Raw genomic sequence first — 25,700 nt, forward strand, 5'->3', positions numbered from 1 at the left:
TTAAGGTATACATTATTTTCCTGTTGGCAAAAGGTGAGGCAATTGCAGTGAGTGGAAAGCAGGGAAGCAAATTTAAGATAAGTAGAAACTGAAGGGGGAAATTACTTCCTCCAGAAAGACCCATGGTATCCCCCTACCATGCGCACAAAGAGAAACGCTCAGATCTGTGGGCAATCAATATAAACAGCAGACACAGTGGAGTTTTTCAGTCTTGAGTAGAGTGTGATATTGAAGAGCTGCTGCAAGCATTGTTCATTCGGCTATTCACAATGAAGTTTTCTGTTCTCCATGTACTGCCCAGAAGACCGAGGAAGACTATAGGTAAGATAAATACATATAGCATAACACATATAAATAGCCTACAATATACAACGGTTGTAATGTATTCATTGATATGAATAGCCTTTTGTTGATGCCCACTACTACTATGATATACAGCACATTCTAAATAATAGGATTTAATTTTTAGTGGTTGCAATATACAGCATGTGATCGTTTTACATTTGTCCAGTGATTTTGTAAGAGGTTAACTTTCATCACATTGGAAGATGAGATTGAAGAATGGAGTGGGAAATGATGAGGGGAATATTAAACGTGGTCTTTTTAATATTTGATGCAACTTATGTGGGAGGGACAGTCCGAACAATAATAACACTGTTGTTAGTTTTAATAATGATTAAAATTTTATCTGCAAGTGTCAACATAAGACTGACATTCAAATGCATGCGTTTCTAATGATACATTAAGTTTTGTAAAGTATTGATGATGAATAGCAGTCGTCTGTCAAATGTAGGCTATCTACGCCAATGTCTCCGCCCTCTGGCCAGCGATGGTTTATACCAAAGCCTAGTCTACAGGTCTATCTGTCACTATTAGGTTACGAGTAGGTACCGAATGTTCTGGGAGCATGAAAGGTAGGGACATTTTTATTGGTCTTTGTGCACCTTTTTGGGCACGTTATTAAATATTAAATAACAAAAAATATGTGTCTGCCTGTGTGGTTTTGTTTTGGCTAAGCAAGCTTCACTCAACGTCCGCTATAAGAGAGAGAACGGAAAATATATTTTGCACAAAATGCGCCTGCGGTGAAATAGTTTTAATAGCAACCGCGTGTTCAGTTATGCCTATGTTATAACGCGAACCCACTATTGTAGCCTATAACATCGTATCCAGTTTGTTTGCCTGGTTTTTACACGTGCCACAATGAAAAGTAAGCTGTGGTTTGATAATAAGTGCTATAAAAAAGTGTGCAATGCCATGATAGGTTTTATGAAGAGAAAATATTTTCGACTGTATAACGTCACATTTTTTTCCACAGAGGAAATGGGTGCGGTCGGACACGACCCGGTGGCAGCGACTGTTCTATCACCTGTAATGGAGGGCAGTGCCAAAACAGTACATGGGAGGTTTAGGCATAAACTGAAGATGCCCCAAATACTAGGCTTTGTGCCAAGACCACGAAGCCCCAAACCCATAGTGGAGAGCAATCCACCTCAAACAGGTATATTTAGCTACAGTATTAAGTGGTCAGAAGTTGTATTCGGCGTTCTCTCTGGTGTTAGAATGTGTGCATAATTTATATAGGCTATTTCCTAATTTAAGGTTAATCAATGTTTTGGATGTTTTGTACACACCTACTTATTCAAGAGTTTTTCTTCATTTTTATTATTTTCTACATTGTGGAATAATAGTGAAGACATCAAAACTATGAAATAACACATAAGGAATCGTGTATTAACTAAAAAAGTATTAAACAAATCAAAATATAAATCAAATCAAAATGTTATTTGTCACATACACATGGTTAGCAGATGTTAATGCGAGTGTAGCGAAATGCTTGTGCTTCTAGTCCCGACAATGCGGTAATAACCAACGAGTAAGCTAACCTAACAATTCCAAAACTACTACCTTATACACACAAGTGTAAAGGGATAAAGAATATGTACATAAAGATATATGAATGAGTGGTGGTACAGAATGGCATAGGCAAGATGCAGTAGAAGGTATCGAGTACAGTATATACATATGAGATGAGTAATGTATGTTATGTAAACAAAGTGGCATAGTTTAAAGTAGCTAGTGATACATGTATTACATAAAGATGCAGTAGATGATATAGAGTACAGTATATACATATACATATGAGATGGGTAATGTAGGGTATGTAAACATTATATTAAGTGACATAGTTTAAAGTGGCTAGTGATACATTTTTTACATCAATTTCCATTATGAAAGTGGCTGGAGTTGAGTCAGTATGTTGGCAGCAGCCACTCAATGTTAGTGGTGGCTGTTTAACAGTCTGATGGCCTTGAGTTAGAAGCTGTTTTTCAGTCTCTCGGTCCCTACTTTGATGCACCTGTACTGACCTCGCCTTCTGGGTGATAGCGGGGTGAACAGGCAGTGGCTCGGGTGGTTGTTGTCCTTGATGATCTTTATGGCCTTCCTGTGACATCGGGTGGTGTAGGTGTCCTGGAGGGCAGGTAGTTTGCCACCACACTACCCTCTGGAGAGCCTTACGGTTGTGGGCGGAGCAGTTGCCGTACCAGGCGGTGATACATCCCGACAGGATGCTCTCGATTGTGCATCTGTAGAAGTTTGTGAGTGCGTTTGGTGACAAGCCACATTTCTTCAGCCTCCTGAGGTTGACGAGGTGCTGCTGCGCCTTCTTCACAACGCTGTCTGTGTGGGTGGACCAATTCAGTTTGTCCGTGATGTGTACCCCGAGGAACTTAAAACTTACTAGCGTCTCCACTACTGTCCCGTCGATGTCGATGTGGATAGGGGGGTGCTCCCTCTGCTGTTTCCTGAAGTCCACAATCATCTTAATGCGTTTGAGACAGTCAGTTGTGTTGTGACGTGATATGGGTGGTATACAGAAGATAGCCCTATTTGGTAAAAGACCAAGTCTATATTATGCCAAGAACAGCTTAAATAAGCAAAGAGAGAACGGAAAAAACAGTCATTACTTTAAGACATGAAGGTCAGTCAATCCCTAAAATGTCAAGAACTCTGAAAGATTCTTCAAATGCAGTCACAAAAACCATCAAGCGCTATGATGAAACTGGCTCTCATGAGGACCTCCACAGGAATGGAAGACCCAAAGTTACTCTCCTGCAGTGGATAAGTTCATTAGAGTTTACCAGCCTCAGAAATTGCAGCCCAAATAAATGCTTCACAGAATTCAAGTAACAGACACATCTCAACATCATCTGTTCTGAGGAGACTGCGTGAATCCAGCTTTCATGGTCAAATTACTGCAAAGAAACCACTACTAAAGGACATCAATAATAAGACGAGACTGGGCCAAGAAACAAGAGCAATGGACATTAGACTGGTGGAAATGTTTCCTTTGCTCTGATGAGTCCAAATTTTTAGATTTTTGGTTCCAACCAGCACGTCTTTGTGAGACGCAGTGTAGGTGAACAGATGACCTCTGTATGTGTGGTTCCCACCGTGAAGCATGGAGGAGGAAGTGTGACGTGTGGGGGTGCTTTGCTGTCAATGATTTATTTAGAATTCAAGGCACACTACAAAAGCATTCTGCAGCGATACACCATCCCATCTGGTTTGCGCTTAGTGGGACTATCATTTCTTTTTCAACAGGATAATGACCTAACACACTTTCAGGCTGTGTAAGGGATATTTGACCAAGAAGGAGAGTGATGGAGTGCTGCATCAGATGACCTGGCCTACACAATCACCCGACCTCAACCCAACTGAGATGGTTTGGGATGAGTTGGAACACAGAGTGAAGGAAAGGCAGTCAACACGTGCTCAGCATATGTGAGAACTCCGTCAAGACTGTTGGAAAAGCATTCCTTATAAAGCTGGTTGAGAGAATGCCAAGAGTGTGCAAAGCTGTCATCAAGGCAAAGGGTGGCTACTTTGAAAAATCTAAAATATATTTTGATTTGTTGAACAATTGTAACATTTTTGGTAACTACATGATTACATATGTGTTATTTCATAGTTTTGATGTCTTCACTATTCTACAATGTTGAAAATAGTAAAAATAAAGAAAAACCCTTGAATGAGTAGGTGTGTTCAAACTTTAGCCGGATACGATACATGCGCTATGATGTAGCCTGTATGAAGTACTAGCCTACTACCTCAATATATTGATTTGTTAGATTTATCATCCTTAAAGAGGAACTCTAAATAAAAGAAATCAGTCATATTATATTTTCTGTCACCATGAGAAATTATTGCCACAATATATTTATGTCACCGTCCATTGTCACGTACAGACTGCACTAAAATAACTATTCAATTACTGTACTTCATGGTCCGTGATTTGTAGTAACCATTCACCTGAGTTCTACTTGTTTATTTTCAGAGGTGGTTTTGGACTTTATGGAGAACCTGAAGGAAAATCGCTTGGTGGAGGCTTGCCAGCAGTTGCTCTTGCGAGAGGACAAGCTATTTGGCCAAGAAACCATGACAGTAGAGGGGTTGGTTCAGGTTTGCAACGAGAACGATAAAGACACGCTCCAAAAAGACTATGAAACCCTGCTGCTCCACTTATGGATGGCAGTTCACACCACCTTTAGTTCCACACCCTCAGGAGAACACCTAGAGATACTTCGGAGTGCGGTGGAAACCATAACGCTGTTGGAAGAGAAGGACCAGCAATGCGAAGGGCGGCCCGAGGGCAGCAGCGAGGCCCCCGTGTGGCGGCCACACCAGTGCCGGCACACCCACGACACCCTGCTTGAAAAAATGGTGGATTCTCAAATGAGGAATGCGACATTGGAAGAGGACAATATTAGCGTTAGCAGTGTGGACAACCTGTCAACGTCCATGAAAAGGGAGGTATGTAGGATGGGCAAGCGTCTGAAGGAGGACGTTCTCAGAGTGGCCAGGGACATAAGGGACTGCTACCCCCCAGACTTTGACGTGTGCAACTTGTATGTGAGACTTTACCATCAGAAGTTCTCAGCAAGGTTAACAGAACTGGCCCGCTCTGGGCTCGATGTGGATGACTGTAACTACCTCCTCTGCTGGGTGAACAATTACTATCCAAAGTAAGTGGGAAATGGGAGGGCAGTTGCCCTGGATTCTTGAAGGGCTTGTTAACAATCAGTGGGAGTGATAGGGGCAATTGTCTTTTTAAAATGTCCAAATCACATTTAAGTGATGTCAAACCGCATATGTAGTTGATTTGAGTTGATTGGGCCATTACATTTAGAAAATTGAACAATTTCCCCTATCACTGCCATTGATTGTTAGCTAGCAGTGGGTAAAGTTAGCTGAAGTTTGTAGTGGCTGGAACCATCCCACTGGGCAAACACTGGTTGAATCAACGTGGGAAACTATTTGGATTTTCAAAAAGTCTTCAACTTAAATGGAATTTTGTTTTCACCCAAATGTATACACATCCAATGACAGAGTGACATTTTTGGTTGATTTCACATTGAATTGACGGTAGTTGACAACTCAACCAAATGTAAATCAAAACCAAATCAAATCAAATTGTATTTGTCACATACACATGGTTAGCAGATGTTAATGTTGTGCTTCTAGTTCCGACAATGCAGTGATAACCAACAAGTAATCTAACTAACAATTCCAAAACTACTGTCTTATACACAGTGTAAGGGGATAAAGAATATGTACATAAGGATATATGAATGAGTGATGGTACAGAGCAGCATACAGTAGATGGTATCGAGTACAGTATATACATATGAGATGAGTGTGTAGACAAAGTAAACAAAGTGGCATAGTTAAAGTGGCTAGTGATACATGTATTACATAAGGATGCAGTCGATGATGTAGAGTACAGTATATACGTATGCATATGAGATGAATAATGTAGGGTAAGTAACATTATATAAGGTAGCATTGTTTAAAGTGGCTAGTGATATATTTACATAATTTCCCATCAAATCCCATTATTAAAGTGACTGGAGTTGGGTCAGTGTCAATGACAGTGTGTTGGCAGCAGCCACTCAATGTTAGTGGTGGCTGTTTAACAGTCTGATGGCCTTGAGATAGAAGCTGTTTTTCAGTCTCTCGGTCCCAGCTTTGATGCACCTGTACTGACCTCGCCTTCTGGATGATAGCGGGGTGAACAGGCAGTGGCTCGGGTGGTTGATGTCCTTGATGATCTTTATGGCCTTCCTGTAACATCGGGTGGTGTAGGTGTCCTGGAGGGCAGGTAGTTTGCCCCCGGTGATGCGTTGTGCAGACCTCACTACCCTCTGGAGAGCCTTACGGTTGAGGGCGGAGCAGTTGCCGTACCAGGCGGTGATACAGCCCGCCAGGATGCTCTCGATTGTGCATCTGTAGAAGTTTGTGAGTGCTTTTGGTGACAAGCCGAATTTCTTCAGCCTCCTGAGGTTGAAGAGGCGCTGCTGCGCCTTCTTCACAACGCTGTCAGTGTGAGTGGACCAATTCAGTTTGTCTGTGATGTGTATGCCGAGGAACTTAAAACTTGCTACCCTCTCCACTACTGTTCCATCGATGTGGATAGGGGGGTGTTCCCTTTGCTGTTTCCTGAAGTCCACAATCATCTCCTTAGTTTTGTTGACGTTGAGTGTGAGGTTATTTTCCTGACACCACACTCCGAGGGCCCTCACCTCCTCCCTGTAGGCCGTCTCGTCGTTGTTGGTAATCAAGCCTACCACTGTTGTGTCGTCCGCAAACTTGATGATTGAGTTGGAGGCATGCGTGGCCACGCAGTCGTGGGTGAACAGGGAGTACAGGAGAGGGCTCAGAACGCACCCTTGTGGGGCCCCCGTGTTGAGGATCAGCGGGGAGGAGATGTTGTTGCCTACCCTGACCACCTGGGGGCGGCCCGTCAGGAAGTCCAGTACCCAGTTGCACAGGGCGGGGTCGAGACCCAGGGTCTCGAGCTTGATGACGAGCTTGGAGGGTACTATGGTGTTGAATGCCGAGCTGTAGTCAATGAACAGCTTTCTCACATAGGTATTCCTCAAGTCCAGGTGGGTTAGGGCAGTGTGCAGTGTGGTTGAGATTGCATCGTCTGTGGACCTATTTGGGCGGTAAGCAAATTGGAGTGGGTCTAGGGTGTCAGGTAGGGTGGAGGTGATATGGTCCTTGACTAGTCTCTCAAAGCACTTCATGATGACGGAAGTGAGTGCTACGGGGCGGTAGTCGTTTAGCTCAGTTACCTTAGCTTTCTTGGGAACAGGAACAATGGTGGCCCTCTTGAAGCATGTGGGAACAGCAGACTGGTATAGGGATTGATTGAATATGTCCGTAAACACACCGGCCAGCTGGTCTGCGCATGCTCTGAGGGCGCAGCTGGGGATGCCGTCTGGGCCAGCTAACGTGTGTGCCCAGTGGGAAGCCACTACTGTTTGTGGCAGATGCTAAGATGCTCACTATTTTCAGGGTGAGGGAACATTTAAATTAAAATCCTGAACATCCTGAAAAAAAGGCTAGTTCCCCCCTTTTTTTTTAAATGTCTGCAAACTAAAATTCTGCATATTTTGCGTAGCTGATTGCTCAAGGTTGCCTACATTATCGTCCTGCCTTGTACAGTCTGAGTGTTTCTGAGATGTCTCGTATGGTTTCTATCAATGACTTGATGTCATTTACAACATGTTTATATCTGTTTCAGTGACATCTTAAAACACAAAGACCTTGAGGGGCACATCAACATGGAGTCTTTGGGAACTCTTTTATCTGAGAAGGATCTCACAACATTGGAGGAGCAGTATCTACTACAAAAAGAGGTAAACAGGATGCCAGAAACAGCTAAATCTAATGAACAGGCTAAATCCATGTGTATATGTCTAGACCATCCTTTCAGAGTAGCCTGGTCCCAGATCTATTTGTGCTGTCTTGCAAACTGCTATGGTGTGTTAATGACCATAGGGCTTGGCAAGATAGCACAAACATATCTGGGACCAGGCTACTTTCAGAGTGCTTTAGAATTGGAAATAATGTATTCTTTTATAATGTTGTATACAATATCTTTCAGAACTATAGTGTCAAGCTTACAGAATTGTGATGACCTGTGCTATGTCGTTTTCAGAGTAGAGTCAGGACCTGGTTCTCCAAGGCTCTCAGTAAGGAGGAGGAGGGTTGGCTCAGTGGAAAGAGTCCAGAACTCATTGACGGGTACTGCTTCTGTCCTCTGGCCATTGACATCATACAGGTTGAAACCTATTGGATTACTACTACTTCTTCTAGTACTTGTCTGTGTTCAGCCCTACTCTTTCTTTGACCTGAACATGTTCTTCATTGTTTTCATACTACAGATATGAAGTAGCTTTTTCTCCCGCATGGTTTTATATAAGCTTCATATTAACATGTCAACCTTGGCATAATTCTATTTAAACTGACATTACCCTCCAAAACCAAAGTTTGTCTGATATTTTCAGACCTCAAAACAATGAGCCCCATAAATCAGAAATATTTAATAAATGCACTGAATTTCATACGTTTCTACACTGAATTGAGTTTTCATGGAATTAATCCCATCCCTGCTCTAAGCTATGTTGACTGTACAGGGTCAGGTTTTATGTGCTAATACTGTATGTTGTTCTGTTTACTAGGCTGTTGATGGGGCCATGAGAGAGGCCAGGACTATTCTGGGCAGTGAGGCTAAAGCCCAGAGAATCCTTTGTCAGCTGGACAGCTTCTTGATGAGGTAGTATACCCATTCCTTATTGCTCTGGCCACTGGGTCGTGCTCCTTAGGCACCAAACAGAATGAAACAGAGAGAGACTACCTGGACTTGTCCAATAAGTAACACTGATTTTCCTTTTTCATTGCAAAACATTTTGGTTATGTGCCTTAATGAACACGTCCTGTCGTAGTTGAACGTTTGCTTTTCCATTGCAAAACATTTTGGTTGTGTGCCTTAATGAACACATCCTGTCATAGTTGAACGTTTACTTTTCCATTGCTCATCTGAACTTAATCACAAGTTTCTTTTGAAAAACAAAAAGTTTTCTATTAAGTTTGAATGCTTTGGCTTAGGGCTGTCCAATCTAATATTTTACTGATGAACATGCACGTTGATATCCAGCATCATGCTCAAAGTCATTCAATTAGCTTACTGTGTTCTGGTTTCACAGCCACACAGACAAATTGCATAATTCTACATGGCCTTTGTTCTGGTTTCACAGCCACACTGTAACGTCTCTCTTCTATCTCCTCCTTTGACGAAGAGGTAGAACAAGGATCGGTGTAACGTTGTTCGTCTGTTGTAAGAAGAGAGTCAGACCGAAATGCAGCGTGTAGGTTACTCATGACTTTAATGAAAGTATCGCGGTACATGAAATAACTGATAAATACAAAAACAACAAATGGAACGTGAAACCTATTACAGCCTATCTGGTGACTACAACACAGGGATAGGAACAAACACCCACAAAATACAAAGCGAACTCAGGCTACCTAAATACGGTTCCCAATCCGAGACAACGAGAATCACCTGACTCCAATCGAGAATCGCCTCAGGCAGCCAAGCCTAACTAGACACACCCCTAATCATACACAATCCCAATTAATACAAACCCCAATACGAAACACAACATATAAACCCATGTCACACCCTGGCCTACCCAAACATATACCAAAAATACAAAATACAATGACCAAGGCGTGACAATCGGACCAAAATGCAGCGTAATGAAAAGTGAAAAACCGAAACAGCCCCATCTGGTGCAAACACAAAGACAGGAACAATCACCCACGAAACACTCACAGAATATGGCTGCCTAAATATGGTTCCCAATCAGAGACAACGATAATCACCTGACTCTGATTGAGAACCGCCTCAGGCAGCCATAGACTACGTAGACACCCCACAAAACTCCTAAGACAAAAACACACCACAATAACCCATGTCACACCCTGGCCTGACCAAATAAATAAATAAAACACAAAATACTAAGACCAAGGCGTGACACACACAGACAAATTGCATAATTCTCCATAGCCTTTTTCCTGGGAAAAGTTGATAATTCAACATTGGTGTTCTATCTACACTGTCTTGTTGCAGACTGTCTTTGATCTAGTTTAGTATGCTACAATTAAGTGCTAATGTCAGAGAATATGGAAAGCCGTTTTGGGTCTTTGCATGTCAAAAAAGATACACTTCAAATAACAGTATTCAGTCAAATAAGTTTGTTGACCGATCGGGACCTGAATATGACTGCACATCGCATAACAATTTAACATGTTCATACATTTTTTTAACGTAGTTATTACACATCGATTACACTATCACTCGTATTTCATATGTCATAATGATTCACCAACACGTATGCTATGATGCTGGTATAGTTTTGTCTTGCACACCCTCCACTGCTGCACGAGCACAGACACACTTCCCCAAACTCTGGACAGTGCTGGTCATAAAAAGAGCTAGCTAGCTGATGGATGCCAACATAGTTCTTCCCCAAAAACATAGCAAAACTACATAATCTGTTTCAGTAGCTATAGTTAGCCGACTAACTGTCTAGCTAGGTTTCATCATGTAAAATACCCCTAATTTATAATTTTGGTATTTTATTAGGATCCCCATTAGCTGTTGCAAAATATAGGTCTTATTTGATCAATGGTGGTCGGACCCACCTATATGAAGCGAGCCACAATAAGGATTAGCCACAATAGTGGAATTAGCAGTTCGCTAGTCTGTCATTGACAGTGATGCAAATGAATACAGATAGTAGAATTATTCCATACTTGAATAAACCATGCTAAACAAGGTTTGAATGTTGTTATATACATTTTTTAAAATACAATAATTTGTTAATTTGTCAAATCTGTTGAAATCACACTGGATGTATTCTACTTTAGAATTGCATTGTGGGGCATATTTATTCCACTGTACAGCCTTACTGGTGCATTGTGGATCAATGACATGGGGTATCAGACTACTCAGTGACATCCAGAGAACATTAGCATCATAGTTCTTATTGCGGGACTCTGAAACCACTGAATTGAGCCACATTCATTGTACCAGTCAAGCTAGCTACCACAAAAGTTCCTAATAACATCTCTATCAAAGATATTAGCTAAATCAGTTTGATCCTGATCATATTTCAAATGCTCACACAGACGTTTTCCCCATTCGGTTGAAAAAAGAATGCCTTATTACCAACACGGTATTGTAAACTCATCGTACTTGGCAGGTATGTCACTCTGTGTGCTTGTTTGCAGACTTATTTTTTTGTACAGCTTTGACAGTGCTACTGATCGTAGTGGTGGAGCTGGGCTTGCACGTGAAAGTTCAGCACACACAACATTCTATAATAGAATTGTGTTATTTGACGTGTTTTGTTTTTGACACGCAAAGACCCAAACGGCGTTCCATATGAAAAGCCAGTGTTTGGAGGGTATATTGACAAGGGTGTTGTTAGGCCTGAGATGTCGGCTTCGAAGGCATTATCAATTTTATACATGGGTTACCAACATATTCAAATAACTTTATTTTTATTAATTTATTCATACTATTTCATCCTTCCACAAGATATAGTCCCAAAATAAATCTAGGGTGGCCGGTTGTTCATTCTATCGGTTTGGTTGCCAGAGACCCAGTTGCTCAGTCTTTTTGTTCTGTATCTATGGACGCGACCCAGTTGCTCAGTCTTTTTGTTCTGTATCTATGGACGCGACCCAGTTGCTCAGTCTTTTTGTTCTGTATCTATGGACACGACCCAGTTGCTCAGTCTTTTTGTTCTGTATCTATGGACGGACGACCCAGTTGCTCAGTCTTTTTGTTCTGTATCTATGGACGCGACCCAGTTGCTCAGTCTTTTTGTTCTGTATCTATGGACGCGACCCAGTTGCTCAGTCTTTTTGTTCTGTATCTATGGACGCGACCCAGTTGCTCAGTCTTTTTGTTCTGTATCTATGGACGCGACCCAGTTGCTCAGTCTTTTTGTTCTGTATCTATGGACGCGACCCCAGTTGCTCAGTCTTTTTGTTCTGTATCTATGGACGCGACCCAGTTGCTCAGTCTTTTGTTCTGTATCTATGGACGCGACCTCAGTCTTTTTTTTGTTCTGTATCTATGGACGCGACCCAGTTGCTCAGTCTTTTTGTTCTGTATCTATGGACGCGACCCAGTTGCTCAGTCTTTTTGTTCTGTATCTATGGACGCGACCCAGTTGCTCAGTCTTTTTGTTCTGTATCTATGGACGCGACCCAGTTGCTCAGTCTTTTTGTTCTGTATCTATGGACGCGACCCAGTTTCACTGCCATACCTGCTGGCAACGTTCTTATCCCTTGCTTGCTAGCTAGTCAACTACGGCTAACTTACAGGCACATCAAAAAGCCAGAATAACAGCAAAGTATCTATATTTGCATTTGTTTAAGCTGTTTTCTAGTGACATTTATTTGGATACATCCATAACAATGAGCTAATGAGGCGTGATTTCGGCTGGCATAAATAATGTGTTCACTCGTCAGGACACTGTTGTTCAGAGGAGCTAGCCAACAACACAGCTAACACAATCACTTCAAACTGAAGCTGGAAAGACAGCAAACTAGCTGCACTTCGTTTCGTTTTACCTTTTTTTCAATTGACATGATTTTCGACTGGCTAAGAAACGTTGCCTGCCTGTCTGTCTCGTTCTGACTCGTTCATTACTATGGGACAGCTGAAGATCAAATTTGAATATTGAAACAATATTGCAAATGTCGGCGAGACAGACCGCAAGGTTTATACAAATCTCCACTAAATGTTAGTCTAAAAGAAATGTGACATAATGTTTGCTTTTTATAGTTGCTTGACTGGGCTGATGAGACAGTGGATTACGCAGTCAGATGGAACAGAGTAACTGGCATTTTAACGTCATAGATTTCGCCGGTGGTAACTGGTGGAATAGACACCGGCTTGAATGCAGTTTTAACCAATCAGCATTCAGGATTAGACCCACCCGTTGCATAACTGAGGAATATGAACTGCAGTGTTACTATTCAACATTTTACTGACATAATGAAAAAGAACCTGGAGAAACATGATGACATATTGTACAATGTATATTTGCAGCTATAAGAAATCTCTTGAAGAATTTGTGAAGGCAAGACGGGGAGAACACTCAGGCAGTCGTGAAAGCTAACTTGGTTAACATTGAACAATTCAGGTAGGCCAAAAACTGTTGTTCATTTCACCAAGTCATTTGTTTCATAAAATCAAATTTTCTGTGTTCATTTGCTTGGTATTTGAAGGGTAGCTAGCTACACACGAGCTTCATTACACATGTAATGGGGGAACAGTTCTGCCTTGCTCAGGGGCAGAACGACAGATTTTGACCTTGTCGGCTCGATGATTGAAAGTACCTTTGAACTGCCATTGTCATTCTGTCCCTCCAATCCTCCCAACCTCTTATTTGACTTCATAAATCCAACATTGATGTAATGACATTGGTTCCTCCTTTACAGAGACTTCATAGTGGGAAGAGAGGAGTCAATCCCAGAAGAGATCAGGACAAGCTGTATGTCCACATTGGCAGACCTGAGAGACTGTGGCTACGGATACTTCACCGGCCCCATACATGAGGAGCTCAGGGTAGGCTACATGCGACAGCAGAGACACCAAGCATAATAGTCTAGCAATACTCCAATGTACAATGCTCAGTTAATTTCGTTGACTTTTGGCATCTAGTTCAAAATCCCAGACAACCTTTCTCAAATTAGATGATTTTTCCTTACCCAGGAGTTACTTGAGAGACTTGTCCCGAAGCCACCAAAGTACTTTGCTCTGTTCATCTTTCCCTCGATCCTGACTAGTCTCCCAGTCCCTGCCACTGAAAAACATCCCCACAGCATGATGCTGCTGCCACCATCATGCATCACTGTAGGGATGGTGCCAGGTTTCCTCCAGATGTGATGCTTGGCATTCAGGCCAAAGAGTTCAATCTTGGTTTCATCAGACCAGATAATCTTTCTTCTCATGGTCTGAGTCCTTAGGTGCATTTTGGCAAACTCCAAGAGGGCTGCCATGTGCCTTTAACTGAGAATTGTCTAACGTCTGGTCACTCTACCATGAAGGCCTGATTGGTGGGAGTGCTGCAGAGATGGTTATCCTTCTGGAAGATTCTCCAAACTCCACATAGCAACTCTGGCGCTCTGTCAGAGTAACCATCGTGTTCTGGTCAGCTCCCTGACCATGGCCCTTTTCCCCCGATTGCTCAGTTTGGCCGGGCAGCCAGCTCTAGGAAGATTCTTGGTGGTTCCAAACTTGCTCCATTTAAGATGAAGGAGGTCATTGTGTTTTCCTGGGGGCCTTCAATGCTGCAGAAATGTTTTGGTACCCTTCCCCAGATCTGTGCCTCGACACAATTCTGTCTCGAAGCTCCACCGACTTATTTCCGCACGTGTAATAGTTCCAATGTAGTTTCCTTTTGGTTTTGGACTCGTCAATCAAGCCAGGTTATTTTATCCGCTATCCTCTTTTGACCGGAAACAAACTCTGTTTTGACATCAAGGCCGATTCCACTGTGGGCAAACTGATAGCATATCCTACAATCAATAAGAGAGTGTGTGTGTGTTGCAGAGGTGTGTGTGTGTTGCAGAGGTGTGTGTGTGTTGCAGAGGTGTGTGTGTGTTGCAGAGGTGTATGTGTGTTGCAGAGGTGTGTGTGTGTTGCAGAGGTGTGTGTGTATTGCAGAGGTGTGTGTGTGTTGCAGAGGTGGTTCATTGAACTGCTCTCCTTTTGACCTTTGCATAAAACCCCCAAAAACCAAACTCTGCTGTTCCCTGAAGTCCATGATCAGCTCCTTTGCTTTGTTGAGTGAGAGGTTATTTTCCTGGCACCACTCTCCCAGGGCGCTTACCTCCTCTCTGTAGGCTGTCTCAACATTTTTGATAATCAGGCCTACTACTGTTCTGTCGTCTGTAAACTTGATGATTGATTTGGAGGCGTGCATGGCCATGCAGTCAAGCGTGAACAGGGAGTACAGGAGGGGGCTGATCACGCACTTTGTTGAGGATCAGCGAAGGAGAGATGTTGTTTCCTACCTTCACCAGCTGGGGGTTGCCCGTCAGGACCCAGTTGCAAAGGGTTGGGTTCAAAGCCAGGGCCCCGAGCTTAATGACGAGCTTGAAGGGTACAATAGTGTTGAATACTGAGCTATAGTCAATGAACATCATTCTTACATAGGCATTCCTATTGTCCAGATGGGATAGAGCAGTGTGCAGTGCGATGGCGATTGCATTGTCTGTGGATCTATTGGGGCAATAAGCAACTGGAAGTGGGTCTAGGGTGTCAGGTAAGGTAGAGGTGATATGATCCTTAAAACGTCTTCGGGATAAGGGGCAGCATTTTCACTTTTGGATAAATAGCGTGCCCAAATTCAACTGCCTGCTACTCATCTGCAGAATATAAGATATGCATATTATTAGATTTGGATAAAAAACACTTTGAAGTTTCTAAAACTGTTTGAATCATGTCTGTGAGTATAACAGAACTTATGTAGCAGGCAAAACCCAGAGGCCAAACCATTCAGACTTTTTCATTCAGGTCACTGTCTTTTCAATGGGTTTTCATTGGGAAACCAGTCTTTAGAAATTGGTTGAGGTTTTTCCTTTGTGTAATGAAGAAGTACGGCCATCTTGAATGAGTCACTTCATGTGGACTGTTTGAGAGAGTGGCGCATAACCAGAAAAGTTGCATCAGGTTGTTTTCTTTTTGTATTGAACACAGATCATCGCGTCTTCAATTTGATCGATTATTAACGTAAATAAATTCCCAAAGTTGTATTACAAAAGTAGTTTGAAATGTTTTGGCAAAGTTTACAGGTAATTTTTTTGATATTTTGATATTTTGTAGCAAGTTGGAAGCTGTGTTTTTCTGGATCAAACGCGCCAAATAAATGGACATTTTGGATAGATATTGACGGAATGAATCGAACAAAGGACCATTTGTGATGTAATGGGACATATTGGAGTGCCAACAAAAGAAGTTTGTCAAAGGTAAGGCATGAATTATATTTTTATTTCTGCGTTTTGTGTCGTGCCTGCAGGGTTGAAATATGCTACTGTTTTTGTTTACCGTTGTGCTATCATCAGATAATAGCATCTTATGCTTTTGCCGAACAACCTTTTTGAAATCTGACATGTTGGTTGGATTGTCAATGAGTGTAGCTTTAATTTGGTATCTTACATGTGTGATTTAATGAAAGATTGATTTTTATAGTATTTTATTTGAATTTGGCGCTCTGCATTTTCCCTGGCTATTGGCCAGGTGGGACGATTGCGTCCCACCTATCCCAGAGAGGTTAATTAACTAGCCTCTCAAAGCATTTCATGATGACAGAAGTGAGTGCTACAGGGCAATAGTCATTCAGTTCAGTTACCTTGACTTTCTTGGGTACAAGTGGGGACAGCAGACTGGGAAAGGAAGAGATTGAATAAACACTGTAAACACTCCAGCCAGGTGGTCTGCGCATGCTCTGAGGATGCGGCTTGGGATGCTATCTGGGCTGGCAGCCTTGCGAGGGTTAACATGCTTAAATGTCTTATTCACGTCGGCCACGGAGAAGGAGAGCCCACAGTCCTTGGTAGCGGGTCGTGGCACTGTGTTGTCCCCAAAGCAGGCGAGGAAGGTGTTTTGCTTGTCCAGAAGCAAGACATCAGTGTCCGCGATGTGATTGGTTTTCTCTTTGTAGTCCGTGATTGTCTGTAGACTGAGCCGTTGAATTGCGACTGCACTTTGTCTCTGTTCTGGTGTTTTGCCTGTTTGTTTGCCTTACGGAGGGAATAACTACACTGTTTGTTTTCGGGCCATATTCCAAATCACCCTGCCATGGTCAAATGCGGTGGTTTGCGCTTTCAGTTTTGCACGAAGGCTGCTATCTATCCACGGTTTCTGGTTTGGGCAGGTTTTAATAGTCACTGTGGGTACAACAGCTCCTATACACTTCCTGATGAACTCACTCACCGTATACGTGTATTCCTCGATGTTATTCTCAGAGGCTACCCGGAACATATCCCAGTCCGTGTGATCAAAACAATTTGGAGGCATGGATTTCAATTGGTCAGACCAGTGTTGAATTGACCTTAGCACGGGTACTTCCTGTTTGAGTTTCTGCTTATAGGACGGGAGGAGCCAAATAGAGTCGTGATCAGATTTGTAGGCCTTGTAGGCATTTCAAAAAGTTGAATAGCAGTGGTCCAATGTTTTTCCAGAGCGAGTACTACAGTCAATGTGTTGGTAGCACTTCAGTAGCGTTTTCCTCAAAAATGTGGCCTCAGGGTGTGGTTTCTAGTTTGCATAAAGTCCAGTGTTGTTCTTTGAGGGGCATTATGGTATCGGTTTGAGGGGGGAATATACACGGCTGTGACTATAACCGAAGAGAATTCTCTTGGGAGTTGATACGGTTGGCATTTGATTGTGAGGTATTCTAGGTCAAGTGAATAAAAGGACTTGAGTTTCTGTATTTTATCACATTTACACCATGAGTAGTTAATCATGAAACATACATCTTCTTCCCTGAGAGTTCTTTATTCCTGTCTGCGCAATGTACTGAGAACCCAGCTGGCTGTATGGATGGGGATAGAATACCGTGAGAGAGCCATGTCTCTGTGAAACAGAGTATGTTACAATCCCTGATGTCTCTCTGGAAGGAGATCCTCGCCCTGAGCTCATCTACTTTATTAGCCAGAAACTGAACATTAGCGAGTGTGCACACTTCCTGAGTCTGACTGACTACCATTTCTCTGCCGGTGGTATTTCGGAGCTGCCTCTGGAATAAGTTAAATTGCCCTGGAGGGTACGGCTGCAACACAAAAACAATTCAGGGCTAATAATGTAATAAATATCACACAAAAAAAAAACGAAATACTGCATAGTTGCTCAGGAGCTAGAAGCAGAGCTGCCATATCTGTCGGCCCCATCCAATCAAATTTTAGATACATCTCAAGCATGATCAATGGGAACAAGTTGCACCTGAGCTCAATTTCGAATCTCCTAGCAAAAGGTCTCAATACTTATGTAAATAAGGTGTTTCAGTTTTTAATTTTTAATACATTTGCAAAAATGTTTAAAAACCTATTTTCATTTTGTCATTGTGGGGTATTGTTTGTAGATTAATTAGGATTTTTCTTTATGAATTTATTTTAGAATAAGAAGAAGTATGTCATATGCCCTTAACATAAAGTTGTGTTTAAATGAGGTGTTATTGAATGTGCAGAATTCTAGCACAGAATTACTTTTTATATATATATATATACATATATATATTTTTTTAAGGACATATCATAATACCAACAGCTTGCCAAAAATACAACAACATTGAAACCAAATGGAAGAAAATAGAATTTGCCTTTATAACAGCTAGTTATCTGTTTAAGAAGAGGAAAACAACAAAACAGGTATTTCGAGTCTGATCACTGGAATGTTTCCACTACCTTTGATTGGTTTGATTTTGACTCATTAGGGTCCCTATTAGGCGACGCCAACGGCGACAGCTAGTCTTACTGGGGTCCGACACATAATGAAAAATACATTGTAGACAAAATACTTTACAATTTACATACACACACTACATGTTCATGTTTTTAAATCAGTTACACGTACAGGGAAATGTGAAAGTATCCAGAGCTCTTGTCATTTTCTACATTTTGTTATGTTACAGCCTTATTCTAAAAGTGATTCAATTACATTTTCCCTCATCAATCTACACACAATTCCCCTTTGTGAAAAAGTGAAAAGAGGTTTTTAGAAATGTGTGCAAACTTGTAAAAACAGAAATACCTTATTGACATACGTTTTCAGAACCTTTGCTATGAGACTTGAGATTGAGCTCAGGTGCATCCTGTTTTCATTGATCATCCTTGAGATGTTTCAACAACTTGATTGGAGTCCACCTGTGGTAAATTAAATTGATTGGACATGATTTGGAAAGGCACACAAATGTCTACAACTACATGAGTTGACAATCCAAAAACCAAGCCACGAGGTCAAAGGAATTATCTGTAGAGCTCTGAGACAGGATTGTGTCAAGGCACAGATCTGGGGAAGGGTACCAGTACATTTCTGCAGCATTGAAGGTCCCCAAGAACACATTGGCCTCCATAATTCTTAAATTGAAGAAGTTTAGAACCACAAAGAATCTTCCTAGAGCTGGCCACCCGGCCAAACTGAGCAATCGGGGGAGAAGGGCCTTGGTCAGGGAGATGACCAAAGTCAGAATGGTCACTCTGACAGAGCTCCAGAGTTCCTCTGTGGATATGGGAGAATCTTCCAGAAGGATAACCATCTCTGCAGCACTCCACCAATCAGGCCTTTATGGTAGTGGCCAGATGGTAGCCACTCCTCAGTAAAAGGCATATGACAGCCCTCTTGGAGTTGCCAAAAGGCACTTAAAGACTCAAGATTTTCACCTTAAGACTAAACAAGATTCTCTGCTCTGATGAAACCAAGATTGAGCTCTTTGGCCTGAATGCCAAGCGTCACGTCTGGAGGAAACCCATCACCATCCCTACGCTGAAACATGGTGGTGGCAGCAACATGTTGTGGGGATGTTTTTCCAGTGGCAGGGACTGGGAGACTAGTCAGAATCGAGGGAAAGATGAACGGTGCAAAGTACATTGAGCTCCTTGATGAAAACCTGCTCCAGAGCGCTCAGGGCCTCAAACTGGGGTGAGATTCAGGTGCCAACAGGACAACGACCCTAAGCACACAGCCAAGACAACGCAGGAGTGACTTCGGGACAATTCTCTGAATGTCCCAGCCACAGCCCGGACTTGAACCCGATCGAACATCTCTGGAAAGACCTGAAAATATCTCTGCAGCGACGCTTGAAAGGATCTGCAAAGAAAAATGTGAGCAACTCCCCAAATACAGGTGTGCCAAGCTTGTAGCATCATACCCCAGAAGACTTGAGCCTGTAATCGCTGCAAAAGGTGTTTCAACAAAGTGCTGAGTAAAGGGCCTGAATACCTACGTAAATGTGATATTTCCGTTTTTTTCTAAAGCAGTTTTTGCTTTGTCATTATGGGTAATTGTGTGTAGATTGATGAGGGGAAAATGATTGAATCCGTTTTAGAATAAGTCTGTAACGTAACAAAATGTGGAAAAAGTCATGGGCTCTGACTACTTTCAGAATGCACTGTACATGTCCGTACATACACACAACAAGTAGGTCACGAGGCATTGAGCTGGAGGTGGTTTATTTGTTTTTTTTTCTGTGAACCTTTGTTCTTTTTATCTAATCTAATGGTAGGGAGGAAGTAGAATAAATATAAGCCTTCAGGAGAATTCCCTCCTAAATGGTTTCCGACCAACATTATCAAGGCCACAATGTTTGAAGTGCAAAGTGTGACTGTAGGTTACAATGGTACAATGTGGTCATCCAAGTGACCACTCAAATCACATGGCCTGGACCATCTTTGTGGGTTACAGATTGTCCATGTTATTCTCCATAATGTTTTTACTTTTGCACTTCAGTTGTGATGAAACAGTTGATGCATATTAGTAATAAAACACATTTGTTTTATTATAATTATTTACAGAGAGGGAATTGATTTTAACTTGAACTATGAAGTTGTTATGGCAGTACAACTGCAACGTTTTCACATCCGGGTCACCGATCATGTTATGACCCACTGGTGTCCACTGCTTCAAGGTCAGATATTGACCTCTGCATGACTTCCTGTCTCCTCAGGTGAAGTACCATAGGCTGTGGACGCAGGCCTGGTTTACTGGGGGTCAGATGGTATTGGATGAAGTTCTGGGGACACTGGACAGACACATGCAGCAATTCACAGACCTCAAACCCATCTGTGTGGAGGTAAGTTTACACTCACACACACGCCAACAGATGTGTGAAAACAAAGACACGTGTACACACAAACACACACACAAACACACAGTGATATTTGTGTGTCTGTGTGTGTGTAGGAGCTGCTGGGCCGGCTGCACATGGAGATGATGGTGGAGTATGTGAAGAGGATGATGAAGAGGAAGATGAGGCTGAAGGACAAGGAGCAGCAGGAGGCAGCAGCCAAGTTACTGGCTGAAGACAGCAGCAAACTGAGTACCTACTTTACTGATGCGGTAAGCACTGAAGACGCACACACACACACACCTCATATTGCAGTTAATATAGCTTGAGCGTGTGTGTACACAAACACATGAAAGTAATAGCATTATACACACAAAACCAACTCTAAACACACACTTCAAAACATTTATCCTAAGCATTGTTTTATTTCAAATGTTTATGATGCATAAAGAATAACAAAGAAATAAAGAATTTAAACAACAACTTAACCCCCTAGACTGTAACATAATTTTAAAAATCCCCATCAAAATGTCAATTTAAGCTAGAGATGTACAATACCAGTCAAGAGTTTGCATACACCTACTCATCCCAGGGTTTTTCAACCTTTCAATGAGTAGGTGTGTCCAAACCTTTGACTGGTACTTTATGCATAGCGTTCTTTTGGTTGTTAAGTTGTTCTCCCAAGTTAGACTAAGCCCACTGGAATGCATGAGAGCCTTTTCTGTAGCCAATCATGGAAAGATGTTGAAAACAACCACCACCTGGATCATGTTATGACTTGGCAGACTCCAGGCCGAGTCTCTAAATAAAATCGCCCATGTATCATAAACTGCAGCTGTGGTCTGATTCCCCTAAACTTCTATTTATTTAGACACTCAATAGATATTAGTATCAAATTAAATCCAACTTTATTTAAAGTGAATGTAAACATCTCGATAGAGTAAAGTAGCCCTAACACAGTAAATGGAAGACATTAAATACTGTACATGAAAGTATGCATGATTTGACCTATCCACTGTCCACAGGGGTCCAAAATAAGCTGGCTGAGTGAGGTCCTCCCTAAAATGGCGGAGGTGGTCAGACTGCAGGACCCAGGAAGCATCCAGCTGGAGATCGTCACCCTGGCTAGGGACTTCCCAGATCTTAGGTGAGACAGACAGACAGATCCTCCACACAAGGCTAACGACATAGATGGAGAGTTTGCCTACAGTACATTCACATAATCACTTAACCTAGTACTAAATTTACAGTATCCCAGTGACATAACCTGGTACTACTTTCACAGTACCTCAGTCACATGACGCAGGACTAACATAAAATGGGTCCTCAGATTAAATGTGGGGTTGGCCAAGTGTAAAAGGCATGTCTGCCTGTATATCTTTAAGGCATGTCTGCCTGTATATCTTTAAGGCATGTCTGCCTGTATATCTTTAAGGCATGTCTGCCTGTATATCTTTAAGGCATGTCTGCCTGTATATCTTTAAGGCATGTCTGCCTGTATATCTTTAAAGCATGTCTGCCTGTATATCTTTAAGGCATGTCTGCCTGTATATCTTTAAGGCATGTCTGCCTGTATATCTTTAAAGCATGTCTGCCTGTATATCTTTAAGGCATGTCTGCCTGTATATCTTTAAGGCATGTCTGCCTGTATATCTTTAAGGCATGTCTGCCTGTATATCTTTCATATTTCAAATAAGCAGCAACGCCATTATAAAAGTTGTGTGGTCAAAAGTCAACTTGGCCTTAATCCTGCTGAACAGCTGTTTGGGACAAATTTGATCTCAACATCATTCACAGAATGAAATAAGAACACGGAGAATAAAAGTAGAAGACAGAGAATGGAAATAGAAGGCAGAGAATGGAAATAGAAGACAGAGAATGGAAATAGAAGACAGAATGGAAATAGAAGACAGAGAATGGAAATAGAAGACAGAATGGAAATAGAAGACAGAGAATGGAAATAGAAGACAGAGAAGGGAAATAGAAGACAGAAAATGGAAATAGAAGACAGAGAAGGGAAATAGAAGACAGAAAATGGAAATAGAAGACATAATGGAAATAGAAGACATAATGGAAATAGAAGGCAGAGAATGGAAATAGAAGACAGAGAATGGAAATAGAAGACAGAATGGAAATAGAAGACAGAGAATGGAAATAGAAGACAGAATGGAAATAGAAGGCAGAGAATGGAAATAGAAGACAGAGAATGGAAATAGAAGACAGAATGGAAATAGAAGACAGAGAATGGAAATAGAAGACAGAATGGAAATAGAAGACAGAGAATGGAAATAGAAGACAGAGAAGGGAAATAGAAGACAGAAAATGGAAATAGAAGACAGAGAAGGGAAATAGAAGACAGAAAATGGAAATAGAAGACATAATGGAAATAGAAGACATAATGGAAATAGAAGACAGAGAATGGAACTAGAAGACAGAGAATGGAAATAGAAGACAGAATGGAAATAGAAGACAGAGAATGGAAATAGAAGACAGAATGGAAATAGAAGACAGAGAATGGAAATAGAAGACAGAGAAGGGAAATAGAAGACAGAAAATGGAAATAGAAGACAGAGAAGGGAAATAGAAGACAGAGAATTGAAATAGAAGGCAGAGAATGGAAACAGAAGGCAGAGAATGGAAATAGAAGACAGAGAATGGAAATAGAAGACAGAATGGAAATAGAAGACAGAATGAAAATAGAACACAGAATGGAAATAGAAGGCAGAGACGGGAAATAGAAGACAGAGAATGGAAATAGAAGACAGAATGGAAATAGAAGACAGAATGAAAATAGAACACAGAATGGAAATAGAAGACAGAGAATGGAAATAGAAGACAGAATGGAAATAGAAGACAGAGAATGGAAATAGAAGACAGAGAATGGAAATAGAAGACAGAATGGAAATAGAACACAGAATGGAAATAGAACACAGAATGGAAATAGAAGACAGAGAATGGAAATAGAAGACAGAGAATGGAAATAGAAGACAGAGAATGGAAATAGAAGACAGAGAATGGAAATAGAAGACAGAATGGAAATAGAAGACAGAATGGAAATAGAAGACAGAATGGAAATAGAACACAGAATGGAAATAGAACACAGAATGGAAATAGAACACAGAATGGAAATAGAACGCAGATAATGACTCCCTGGTAGCTGAGCTACACCTTTATATTTGTGAATATAAGCCAAATTGAAATAAAGGCTTTTTGATTTCTATTTGACAATGAACGCCTTGCTGATTTATAAATACAAGCCATAGCTGATCCTTAGTTATTTTGAGTCCCTTGAATCTAATTATCTCTTTATCTTCCCTCTAATCCTCTCACAATATCTTAAAATGAAACCCTATTGGGGAGGGTTGATGCAGTGAGTTAACTCTGGGCAAGTCACGTATCACCGGACGGTAACCTAGGTAACAAGGGCCTTCATTGCAGATCTCAGGTGTCTGGCTGACTACACAATATGAGGCATCTCTTCTGTCATGTACTAGTACAGAGATGGAGGGAGATACACAGAGAAGGGGTGTAATATGACTCCTGTCTGATGTCTAGAACCGGCCAGCGATCCCTGCTATCCCCAGCACTGTGCAGTGGAAAAATACAGGCCAGGGCTAGAGCATCCCAAATGGCACCCTATTCCCATTATAGTGCAACATTAGTGCACGATGCAGAGAATAGGGTGCCGTTTGAGACTATTCTACCCCTTTTTGGTTCCAGGTAGAACCAAAATGTTTCTACATGGAACCAAAAAGGGTTCTACATGGAACCAAAAAGGGTTCTACCTGGAACCAAAAAGGGTTCTACCTGGAACCAAAAAGGGTTATCCTATGGGGACAGCTGAAGAACCCTTTTAGGCTCTAGATAGCACCTCTTTTCTAATAGTGTATAGAGGCAGAGATGCCAGACACACACAAGCAGTACTATTGCTAAATGTTGCTACAACAGCTGCTATAGTGCTTTACTGTTTGTATTACTTCTTCCTCTATCACTATTACTGAACTAACACAACTACTGCCACTGATGGTACCGTTACTATTGCTACCGTTACTATTACTGCTGTAGTACTGTCCTACTACAGTCAACAGTAATATTACCTCTGCTAGTGGGCTAGTCCAGTAGTCTTGCTACATTTTCTACCACTATTCTGCTCCTTTTAAAAAAAACGAAAATGTCCTTCTGTTTATACTGTAAATTTGGCACATTCTGTGTATACTGGCTTTTCTCTCAAGTTTAGCATGACTTAATGTAGACATTTGGAACTGTTCATTTGTATTTGGATTGTAAAACTGGCATGGTCATAACATGTTGATGCAACATTATACATGTTTTATTATATTTAACCTTTATTTAACTAGGCAAATCAGTTAAGAACACATTTTTATTTACAATGAAGGCCTACCCCAGACCAAACCCGGACGATGCTGGGTTAATTGTGCACCGCCCTATGGGACTCCCAATCACGGCCGGTTATGATACAGTCTGGAAACAAACCAGGGTCTGTAGTGACATCTCTAGCCCCGAGATCCAGTGCCTTAGACCGCTGCGCCACTTCGGAGCCCAGTTGATTAATATAATGGACAAAAAATGACAGTTTTGAACTTTGTTGATGAACTTTTATTTTTTGCTCTTCCACCTTTTCTCAGTTGGAGACATATTTCGGCTCTGCTTTCCCTCAAAGCCAACCTATCCACTGCTGATATCCGTGGCATCAAAGAGAGCCTGGAAGTGAACCGTCCTTCAGTCACCTCCTCCAATACCAACCCACCATTCTTTTCCAAGGTTCCAGCAGGTAAATTTTGGCACATGCCATCTTAATTGTGTTATTTTCTTGTTGTAAACTGTTTTTCTGGTTGAGAAGACGTCATATATCCAAATTACAACTAACTGGTCTCTGTTATCAAATCAAATGTATTGGTCACACACATATTTAGCAGATGTTATTGCAGGTGTAGCAAAGACTAAAATACAGTAGAATAG

General features: G+C 41.6%; 1 pseudogene; it reads left to right on the plus strand.

Moving 5' to 3' along the window:
- Nucleotides 1-25,700, plus strand: LOC123991496 (annotated as a pseudogene).

The sequence above is a fragment of the Oncorhynchus gorbuscha genome, linkage group LG12 (assembly GCF_021184085.1).
Source record: "Oncorhynchus gorbuscha isolate QuinsamMale2020 ecotype Even-year linkage group LG12, OgorEven_v1.0, whole genome shotgun sequence".
NCBI lineage: Eukaryota > Metazoa > Chordata > Actinopteri > Salmoniformes > Salmonidae > Oncorhynchus > Oncorhynchus gorbuscha.